Consider the following 11,309-nt stretch of genomic DNA (forward strand, 5'->3'; position numbering starts at 1 on the left):
TGTAAACACGTGGCAAGAAAGAAGACAAAATAAATATAATTGTTTTTTTTGGGTGTTTTTGGTCCTTTTCCTTGCCACATGTGTTTGTCAGGATTTGTTTGTAAAAATCTTTTGTAAGTCTAGTATTTCTTTTTATTTTTATGCATTTAAATTTTTTTTAAAAAAAATTTAAAGACACAAGAATTTAACAGGTTTGGAAAAATTGCTTATGTGCGTAGGCAGCAACAAATGGGACAGAACTAGCATTTTAGGTTCGGAGATAAATATGCAAGTGCAGTAGGAATATATAGAAGTCTTCAGTTCTTTAGACAATCGCGTGTGCAATCGGGTGCAGTGGTGAGTGCGTTCGATCACACTACCAAATACTTCAGGCTCATTAGCCGTTACGTGTGCGGTCGATCGCTTTGTGACTAGTGCGATAGATTGCACTATTAGAGACTTCAAATTCATTAATTGCTATTTGTAATTTGTTTGTTCGAATAATAAAATTATTAAAAAATAAATAGAAAAAAAGAGGGGATTCAAATTTTATTTTAAAAGAATTATAAAGATATTTATTAAAAAAAAAACATAGAAAAGGCATTGTGACTTGAGAGACAGAACCACCATATAATTCCGCCCGCAAAAATATTGATGTTTCTTCAAAGAAAAATGCAATGAACGTACATCTCTCCCGGCCCTTTTTCTTCTTATGAAATCTTAAACTACTTATAAGATACAATGTATATGGAAATTTTTTGTGTCTTCTGTCTTGACTCTTGCCTTTTCTTTTTCTTTTCTTTTTTTTGTTGCTATGTTAACAATACTCTCTCTCTCTCTCTCTCTCTCTCTCTCGTATACACAGACACACGTACGTGCCATGTGTCACATGTGCACGCACAACTCGGCTGGAATATTTTTTGTTAACAAGGCCAGGTTTCTTTAATTTCTCGAAAGAGACATCATAATGTTGAAGGCCTTTCGATTAACAAATGTGTTTTAGTGTTATTATCATCGTCTGAGGACGACTGAGATGGTCTTATTAAGTATCTTAACTTGAAAAACCACATTAAAGAAAGGACAATAATTGAAAAACCATTTCCATGTTGACGACGTTCGTGGGTTCCCACTCTCAACGGCTCTCATACTTAGAATTTAATAACTTTATACTCATCTTCTTCTTAACTCCTTAAACTAACACCACCTACTTAATTTGTACATATTAATTATAAGTTCACTTAATTTTTTAATTAATCCATGTTTCTTTTTTATAAAGAAAATAGCTCTCTCTCTCTCTCTCTCTCTCTCTCTATATATATATATATATATAGTTTGGCGGCTTCAAAACCTGGCCCGATATGCAATGTCGAGTAGTGTATATGCCAAGTGGAGGGTAATCTAAGCAAGTTCTGTTTATTATTTGAATTCCCATTCCTTTTTAAAATTGATTAGTAGCTTAATCTCATTGATGTCTTTTTTAAATGCTTTTCTAATGACGGCCTCAAGCCTCATCTTAGCTTTAAACTCCTTTGGGTTAGTGGTAGTTGGTGGGCATATATGATAGTCAACTTGTTTCTTGGCAGAGTCCAGCGAGCCACCTCAAAAAATAATGAAACGAGCAGGACTCTTTTTTTATTTGCTGAGGAAATGAAACAAGACTTGTTATATATAGTTTTTTCAGCTGTACAGTTTTGATGAACTATGAAGGTGGTGACCCTAGTGAATCTAAAGACACATGTACTATATATATATATATATATATATATATATATATATATGCAACTGTCCCTTGGGGAATACTTTATTTTCTGCTTTAAAAAAAAGATTGAATTAGTTACCTATTTGATTGATGTGGCTATATATCTTTCTTTTTTCTTTTTCTTTTTTTTTTTTAATTAAACGATGGTTATGTTTGTTCAAAAAGTTTCAATTAATGTTTTTAATGGGTAGCTCAATTGACTAAAGACCACGTCTCATGAAGCGGAGGTTACTAGGTCGAATTTTCAAGAAAAAGGGAGAGAAAAACAGATCTTCTGAATATTATAGTGAGATCCCCACTCTAAATGTCATAACTCTCTTTGTCGATTACCAAAAATAACTCATAAAAAAATTTAAAAAAAAAAGCTCAATTTTTTCATTTTTTTTTTATCCATGATGCCGCCGGACGCACTGATCTTTTGAGACCCACATAACATATTTTTTTATTATTATTATTATTAATGTTTTTCTTTTTTCTGGAAGTGGTTATCATAACATTTGATTACTTGTGTACGTAGCATCACTTTTAGGGTTTGCCGCCGAGAAAATGGAGGAAATTTGAGATTAAAAAAGGCTAGTCATGTTTAGAAATGATGTTACACCACTTATGAGATTCTAAGTAATAAAATGAAGCAAATTCAACTTCTCTAATGTGTTGATGGGGTTCTTGATGCTGATACTACATTCTATAAGTCGGTCCCCCGACAATGGGTTTCCAAGATTCCAGCAATTAAAGTCGCACAAAAATGTACGACAAAACCAATGAGAACAAAACGTCGGTCGAAAATGGTTTGGTTCACGTTCATTTAGAGAAAATTTGGCCCAAGATGGTCGGTACAAAGGAACTTAATGATTTGCACAACGATGTGATGGGGAAATGACTTTGAAAAGAATGATGCTAGAAATTTTAATGAAAAAAGTTTTATTATTAGTCAAATATATACAAATTGCTGTGCTTATAAGTCAACTATATACAATATTTGTTGTCCATGAATTTAGTTTTTAGGGCATGGTTAAAATTACATATTTATTTCTCTATTTGGTTGTACTATTATTACTCGGACATTCAAATAAAGAAATAACTATTTCGTTAAAAAAAAAAGAGAGTAAAAGAATAGTTATTCCACTTAAACGGAATATCATCTTTTTCAAAACAAAAAACCATTATTTTCATGGGTTGGTCGGCCACCAAAAGGCTATGAGGCATTTTTTTTAACAATGATTTTTAGAATTATGGTATATTTTAGTTGAAATCTGATATAATTTTAATTAGGAAATTTGGTAATTCTCGTATTATCATGAAACGGATGAATAAAAATGATCATTATATTCCAGCTTTCTATATATATATGTTCCAAGTAACTCTCATTCTTATTTTTACGTAATCATCATTTCATATTGCAATATACCAAACATATTTATAACTCAATAATTACATCAATTTTTAATAACTTTAAACTTACATTTATAGTGTTTCATACTTTTTTTTTTCTTTTGAAAATGAGTCGGAGAATATATGATCATACAGTTCATTACGTTTATAAAGATCCTCATGTATAAGTCAACTACTAGATATATTAGATGTACCAGATTAATATTAGCTTCACCTTGAAAATATTCCGGATTCACAAAGGTTTTTCAAACTCCTTTTGTCAAATCTTTGAATTTTCACCTTTTTTTTTTCTTTAGGTAGATAGACGTTACTTTTTGACCCCAAGTAATTATGAACCATGCATTTGATTAGAAAAAAAAAAAAAAGTAATTATGAACCATAAACACTATGCTTGACTCTTGTCCTTGGAGCCTGGAGGTACACGTATTTTTGTGTTTTTTCTTGGTTTTTTTTTTCTCCTCCCCAATAACTCTGCATTTGCATTTAAATTTAAGCAAATGGCAAACGTGTAATTAAAAAAAAAAAAAAAAAAAAGCATGGCAAAGTGTGAAATGTTTGAGTTCAAAGTCTTGCATCTTCTCCCCCAAGAACTCTGCAAATTTCAGAAGATCCTATTCCCACGAGTAACGCACCATTGATGTTTCTCTCTTCCCCATTTGCCCTAATCCATGGCCAAGTGTCAAAGTAAGTGGAGGCCGACAATGGATGAGTTTAGTGAGTGCCGGTCAATTGTTAATCCACGTTGTGTGGCAAGAAGCTCATTTAAGTCATTCTCATTAATTAAGAAGTTGTTACAAGTCCCATTCGCACCATGTACTTCCATGAATTTAGAATCAGTTAATATGTTAGTGTTTAAGATGATTTGATAATCTGATATAATTGCAAGGTGAAAACAATAGAGAATATATGTATATATGGATATGGTCATGTTTATAGTGGTTTTAGATTCATCTCAACGGTCCAAATTTGATTGAATATGATGGTCATAATTCATAACCACCATGCCTCACTTAATAGCCACCTAAATGAGCATTTTAATACCTTCAAACTGCTAAATTTTCATTAAATAATCGCATGGAAATTAACAACCAGTTCAGTCGATTGAGCCTTAATCTCAGTCTACCAAAGTGCTTCAATCGATCAACATTCGACTAAGACATCTACTCAAGCTCTTGAGTTTTTGTATTGGAATGTACTACACTAACGTGCAAATCACGTGTGAAGTAACTGGCGTTGTCACCGCGAAGCTACTAACTCTCTTCTTCATTACTCAATTAAATTGTGATTGACCACACTATATATCTTTAGCGAATGTGGGTACAAATACCGTCCAATCTTTTATTTTTTCTATACACTTCAAAATTTCGGCTTTCCCTTCAAAATTTTGGGTTAACATTAATGATGTAGATCTTTTAAATTAATGCACTTAATTAATACTTTAGATACAAAATATATTTCATAATTATTTGAAATAATCTAACAAGTTGGAGCTAGAGTTGACTGCAAATCGTGTACTAAAAAGTATATATAGTTTGGCCGGTGATGATCAGTTTGTATATATGTTCGAGATCAAACATTAAAAAAAAAAAAAAAAAAGAAGCTTGTCGTAAGTTTGTAACCTTACATGAAAACATGATAACATCATCATCTTCTTAAAATGAAAACAAATTCAGGTTTATCCTCCAGTTGTCATGCAGTAATGTACTCAGCGACGTCATGATCATAAGTATGTAAACATATTTGTTTATATATTCTGTTTAACATGGATTTATCCAAAGGCTATTGGACATTAATATCACATCAGTTTTGTGGGATGTAACGTTTGTGTGTTTTGTAGCAATATTACTCATACACGTGTAACTTTAAAAAGATTGAATTCCAAATTGAAAATACCTCACAAGTGTGAATGGTTAACATATAATAGTTGGTATAAACAAACTTTTTGGTTAAATTGTGCCTCAACATGTTATATTATGATCTCACAAAAGACTTCTTAATGTGTCTATCTCTTAATAAATGGTATCAGACATATATGAACGTACGAGAGTCCCATAAATGTCAATCTGTGTAATAATGATAAGATTTCTTAACTCTATCCGTCTCACTACCCGGACTTTTGTTTTTTTAAAAATAAAAAATAAAAAAAAGATATCAACTAGTAGAGTTGGTAAAAGTTTTTGGTATTATATCATAGAGCTGACAGAGATTTCTGTCTTTACCCAAATTAAGCTGTTATGGATCATAAAGAAAATTAAGATTTATCCTAGCTCGATCGTTCGATCTACAGTAGTAGTCAATCAATGGATTTAAACTTTAAAAAATAAAATGTTCAAAAAGAAAAGTGTTGAGACCACTATAGTGCTTTTTCCAGAAGTTAATCCCAAAGATGAACTCTCATACATATGCTGCATGTGTCAAGAAAAATAATATATAAAAAAAAAAAAAATTAAGAAAAAAATAGTAATTAACTTAAGTGCGTCAAAGATATTATGGGACATATGCAATATTTGAACTTTTGAACTTTTGAACATATCAGTGTACCTTTATATATATATATATCTGCAACCAGAAGAACGTACACCAAAGGTAGGTCCATATTGATCATCAATATCCGATCTCCAATGGAGGAAGAGAAAGAATATGATCACTTTCGCCATTGAAGTCTTGTATATGGGGACACTTGTTTAAGGAAAGTGTGCGAATGTTTCAAGAGCACGCGCAGAATGTGGGCTTGACTGTGACTAGCATGAAGAAAATTTGCACGTTTGGAAAGAAATGGCATATATGTTTGAATTCCTATAGAATGAAACGACCCACCGCCAGCACCATCAAATCTTAAAGAGCCCACCGGATATTCTCAGTAATCAATATATATATAACTCTTAACAAACCCAATCATTTTATAGATAAGTTGTGCGAGGGAAACAATTCCTTAATTAACCCGCCCGTCACCATCTCTCATCTCTACGCAGCCTCACTTTCCATGCGCGCGGCAACTGGTTCATGTCCTATATATCTTTACTAACATAATTTACACCATCATACTTCTTCATATATATATATATATATATGAGAATTGTTATGGATATATCAATATTTTTTTTCATATTTAGTTCATCTCATCTTACAAATCAACCATTAAATTTGTGGACATGAAACTGTTATATCAGTATTGTACGATAAAAATGTGGTTTATAACAATATTTTTCATTACATATTAATTACACCATCAGTTAGCATATGACACTAAAATGAAGAGTAACTCATTTATTACACTTATTTGATGTATTTAATTAATTAGATATCTTATGACAGCTACTTAAATAAAACAAATAAAAAATCACTTAAAATGCATCACGCTTTTAATCTCCTCCTGATATCAGTAAGATATGTTATGATTTCTATCGTGGGATATCTGCACGAAAGTATGTTAAAAAGTATGAAGTTTTTTTTTTATAGAATTAAAAAGTACGAAGTTTAAGTAAGGGATCAATATATATATATATATGATTGAGGTTAATTTAAGTTAAAGATATGACGTGTATGCCACGTACGTACTATTATGCTTTTGTGTTAACTGTTAAGGAATTAATAAAATGATTCATGTTATGGTATTACGATGTATTGTGTCAAGAATAGTTTTAATGAGAAAAGTTTACGAAAGGTTAATTAGTTTTTCAAAATTTGTTTGCAAAATACAGTTTTACAAGAAGGTTTACTTCAAGAATAGTTTACGAAAATGTTTAAAGCACTATTTGTAGCCTCATCAAAACTATTTTTTAGTTATTTTCGTGAGACAATTTGATAAAAATGCCCTCACCACTTTGATAGAAAAAAGAAAAAAGAAAAAAAAAAGTGAGTAAATAGTACTCGAAAGCATTATTAGTAGTTTCACCAAATTTTACTCACTAAAAGTACATTTTTAAAAAATAAAAAAAAAAACTATTCACTTTTTTAACAGGGGGGTTTTAAATTAAAACGTTTTCTTAAGAAAAAAGGGAAAATGTTAAATTGGACCATACCAATAATATATATAGAAGCTTCAGAAAGGAAAGAATTTATATATATTTAACTTTTCATATTATTCTTAAATTTGAACTCATAATTTGTTTTTCTTTTTTCAAATTTGAAACCGGCCACCTCTTTAGGCCAACTTAATTAGGACACTTTAGAATTGAAACATTATTATTAATGTTCTATTTCATTAAAAATATGATGAGAAAATATCAACTTTTTCAATTCCTTTTTCCTATACTCTTTTCTCCTTTCCTTTCTAAACTTCTAAACATAATATAAGATATATATGCTCGATCGATCAGATGAAGACTCATAAAGTTTAATTGATTATCACCATGATGGTGACATTTTGTGACTAGGTAGGCCAAAAAAAAATCATGACAATGTTGATTAACTTCGCTTCCATTCCTATCTTTTGACCATGGTTCTTTATTTCAAATTTACTATACTTTATGCACGATTTGGAAAAAAAAAAATGGTAACATGAATCTTGCTTTCAATTTTCAACATTTTGAAAGCATGTTAAAGCCCACACTCTTTAGACCAATTTTCTTCGATAATAGATTTGAAACAAATGTCAACAAAAAACAATTTACTTTAACACCCGTACCGTGACTAGAGACTCTAAGGAGGGCTGCTTCTTCTTGCATAAGAAGAGGTTTTAGTCCCAATACGGGAACTGCACAACCTAGTAAGACAGGGCGAAAATTTGACAACAAATGTATGACACGGGAGATGGTTTTAGTATATTTGAATCGTTGTATTATTTGTATTATTTGAATCATTGTACAGTAAAAATGGTTGTTCTTGTGTACAATTCATTGTCAATTTTCATGGTCATTAAACATTACAAAATATAATATTTCTCATATTCTTATTTTGAAAATATTGAGAAATGTTCTATTAAGTTAGGTGCATAATTCCAATCGGTAAATGTCTCAACATCACTCATTTGATTAATTGCTTCTACTTATTGAGGTTGCTCATTATATTATATCTGCACTTTTTTTAGAGATATTTGAGGCTAGAGTAATGATATAAGAAGGATTAGAGTCTTTCAAAATGTAACGTAATTGTTAAAATTACCATTAAATTTAAGATTATTATTAAATTTTGATCTATTGGTGATTTTTTTTTTAATTATCTCTTGTCTCACAACCTGGAGTTTATGGGTTTTCTCTCTAGGGTTTTTTTCATGAAACCTAGAGGAGGGGTTGGTTGTTCTTAAAATCTAAAAGGGTTGTGAAGGTAGATATTGGAGATCAGGGGAAGTAACACTGGTGTGTCAAGAGGCAATATGGCGGAAGACATATCCAAACTCTAGGGAAAATTTTCTTTGTCGAAAGAAGAGAGTGTAGGAGTGGAGGTGCAGGACGAAGTTAAGGAAAAAATTGCTTTGAAAAGGAAATCATGTCTAGTAGGGAAATTGATCGTGGATCGCGTAATTGGCAAGAATACAATCAGATCCACGTTGATTTTAGGGTGGAAACCCACGGGGTCACTTTCTTTCAAGGTGTTGGGTGATAATCTTTTCTTATTGGATATTAAAAACGCATGGGACAAATCGCAGGTGCTTGAAGGGCAACATTGGGTGTTTGAAGGAAATCTCTTCTCAGTAGAAGATTTTGATGGACTTACACCTCAAACCCAAATGGGGTTTGAAACAACAGCGTTTTGGGTATGGATGTATAACCTTCCATTGGCGTATATGGAAAGAGATGTTGGCTACAAACTAGGAGGGACTGTAGGGGCGGTGGAAGAAGTTGATACTGATGAAGATTGCGTGGGTTGGAGGGAATTCCTACGAGGTGGTGGAGTTATTTGCAGTTCTAGCAAAAAGGATTTGGACCAAGCGAAACCACATGCTGCATGGGGGGGAGTTTACCCACCCCAATCATCTTGCCCAAGAGGTAGTGGGCTCCCTGCTGCAGTTAGGGCTGTTAAGTGAGCGAAATGTCTCGCGAGCAAGCTCGGGCTCGGCTCGCATAAGCTCGGCTCGTGCTCGACTCGAATATTAAATGAAGCACTTCATGAACACAAATCATGGCTCGAATATTAAATGAAGCAAGCTCGGCTCGACTCGGCTAAGCTCATGAACAGCTCGTATAAGCTCGAGTGTGTGTATATATATAAACTAAGTAATAGATAATTAATTATAAATCTCATAATTATTAAAACCTTAAAATTGTATTTATATTTAAGCGTTAGAGAATGAAAAATTCTAGACCATTCGTGATGAAAGAGAGAGAGCAATCATTAAAAAAACCTCGATTCAATTAGAGCAGATCCAAACGAAAGGAAGAAGAATCAAGCAGAAACTATTGAGGGAGATTGCGAAAGGCATAAACTATTGATGAATCAAACAGACCCAAACACTATCACTACATGTCTGGTGAGTGAGAGTAAGAGAGTGGGAAATAAGAGTTCAAGTGGAAGATCCGTTGTGACTAGTGAGGGGGATTGAGAGAGAGACATTAAAAAAATATTTTTTTGTAGGGGGCGTTGTCCCAATGCAGTCTGAGTGCAACTTGTTAACTTGTCCCACATTGTTAAGAAAACATCAATCTCCAAGTTTGCTTATCTATAAAATGATGCATATCCTCTCTCTTTGAAACCAAATGCCTTGCTGCATTGACTCAGGCTCCATACTCGACTAGCCAGGCTAAGCAAATACTCATATGCAAACTAACTTCTTAAGCTGTTTAAGAGTACTTGAAGTTAAATTTTTTTAAAAAAACAAAAACATTAAATATAAGAGCCAGCTCGCGAGCTGGCTCGGCTTGACTTATTATTAGCTCGAGCTCAATTTTTTTGGCTCGCCCTTAAGCTCGACTCGAGCTCGAGCTCGAGTAAAATTTAAACGAGCCAAGCTTGAACAAGGGAAGTTCGCTCAAGCTCGGCTCGTTTACACCCCTAGCTGCAGTACCAGCAAGGTTAATACTTGGGGTGTCAAAAAATATCAGGGAACTGGAACCGGAACCGGGAAATCGTGGAGCCGGTGCCGGTTTCGGTTGTAAAAAACCAAAAACCGAGGCTCTGGTTCTGGTCCTGGTTTTTGACACCAGGTTATAACCGGGAAACCAGAACTAGGTGTGTGTGTGTGTGTGTATATATAAAACAATATATTTCAATATTTTATATTAATATATATATATTTTGCTTCTGTTTTTAGCGCTTTAGGGTTCACACTTCACGCCTCTCACTCTTAGTCTTTGAGTGTCTTTAGTCTTTAGTCTTCCTATCCCAATAGCTGCCACTCTTAGCCTTTTAAATTGTTTTGTTCTATTTATATTTTTGTTGTTTTATCCACAGGATTTAGCTAAAAGACTTCTAAAGCTCGTGATGCTAGATGATTAGATGATTTCTAAAGCTGGATGATTTAAAATGTTTTGGCTCTCATTGAATGATTTGTGTTTGTAATATTGGGTTTTTCCAGCCCTTTTTATTGTAAGGGGGTACCGTACCTAATTTAAAATGATTTTTAGGACATTTTAAAAAATTGAATTTTGTCTCCAAGGGGTAGCTCAATCGGCTGTGGACCGCACCTAATGAAGCGGATGTCACTAGTTTGAATCCCCCTCCCCCTTCCCTTATGTGGACATATCAAAAAAAAAAAAAAAAAAAATTTATTTTCAAGGCCCATAGGCCCCATATAGGCAAATACATTGATTTTTTAGGATTTTTGGGCTTTTTTAGTTTTTTTTTTTTTTAAAAAAAAAAAAAAATTATTTGGAACAATCACAACAAAGCCCAGTTAATTTGGACAAAAAGCCTAATAGATTTTTTTTTTTTTAAAAAAAAATGGGCCCAATACCAAAAGTAAGCCAAAAAAAACAATTTTCTTAAAAAATGGGTTACCAAACTGAGTACAAACCGGAACCGGCCGGTAATTGGGATCCAGTTTCCAGTTCCGGTTGCCCAAAACCAAGAACTGGGGTACCCCGGTTTTGGCCAAAATTCGAGAACCAGAACCAAGTTAACACCCCTAGTTAATACTCATGCATCAGACGAGGAGCAACAAGTGAAATGGAAACCTCCTCTTTTTGGTAGATACAAGGTTAACTAAGATGTGGCGGTGAATACTACTTTGCAAACGATTGGAGTTGGAGTTCTTGGTGGGGATCATTTGGGCAAAGTTCACGCGGGGCTTAGTAGAACTATC

This window comes from Corylus avellana, chromosome ca6 (assembly GCF_901000735.1).
Source record: "Corylus avellana chromosome ca6, CavTom2PMs-1.0".
Lineage (NCBI taxonomy): Eukaryota > Viridiplantae > Streptophyta > Magnoliopsida > Fagales > Betulaceae > Corylus > Corylus avellana.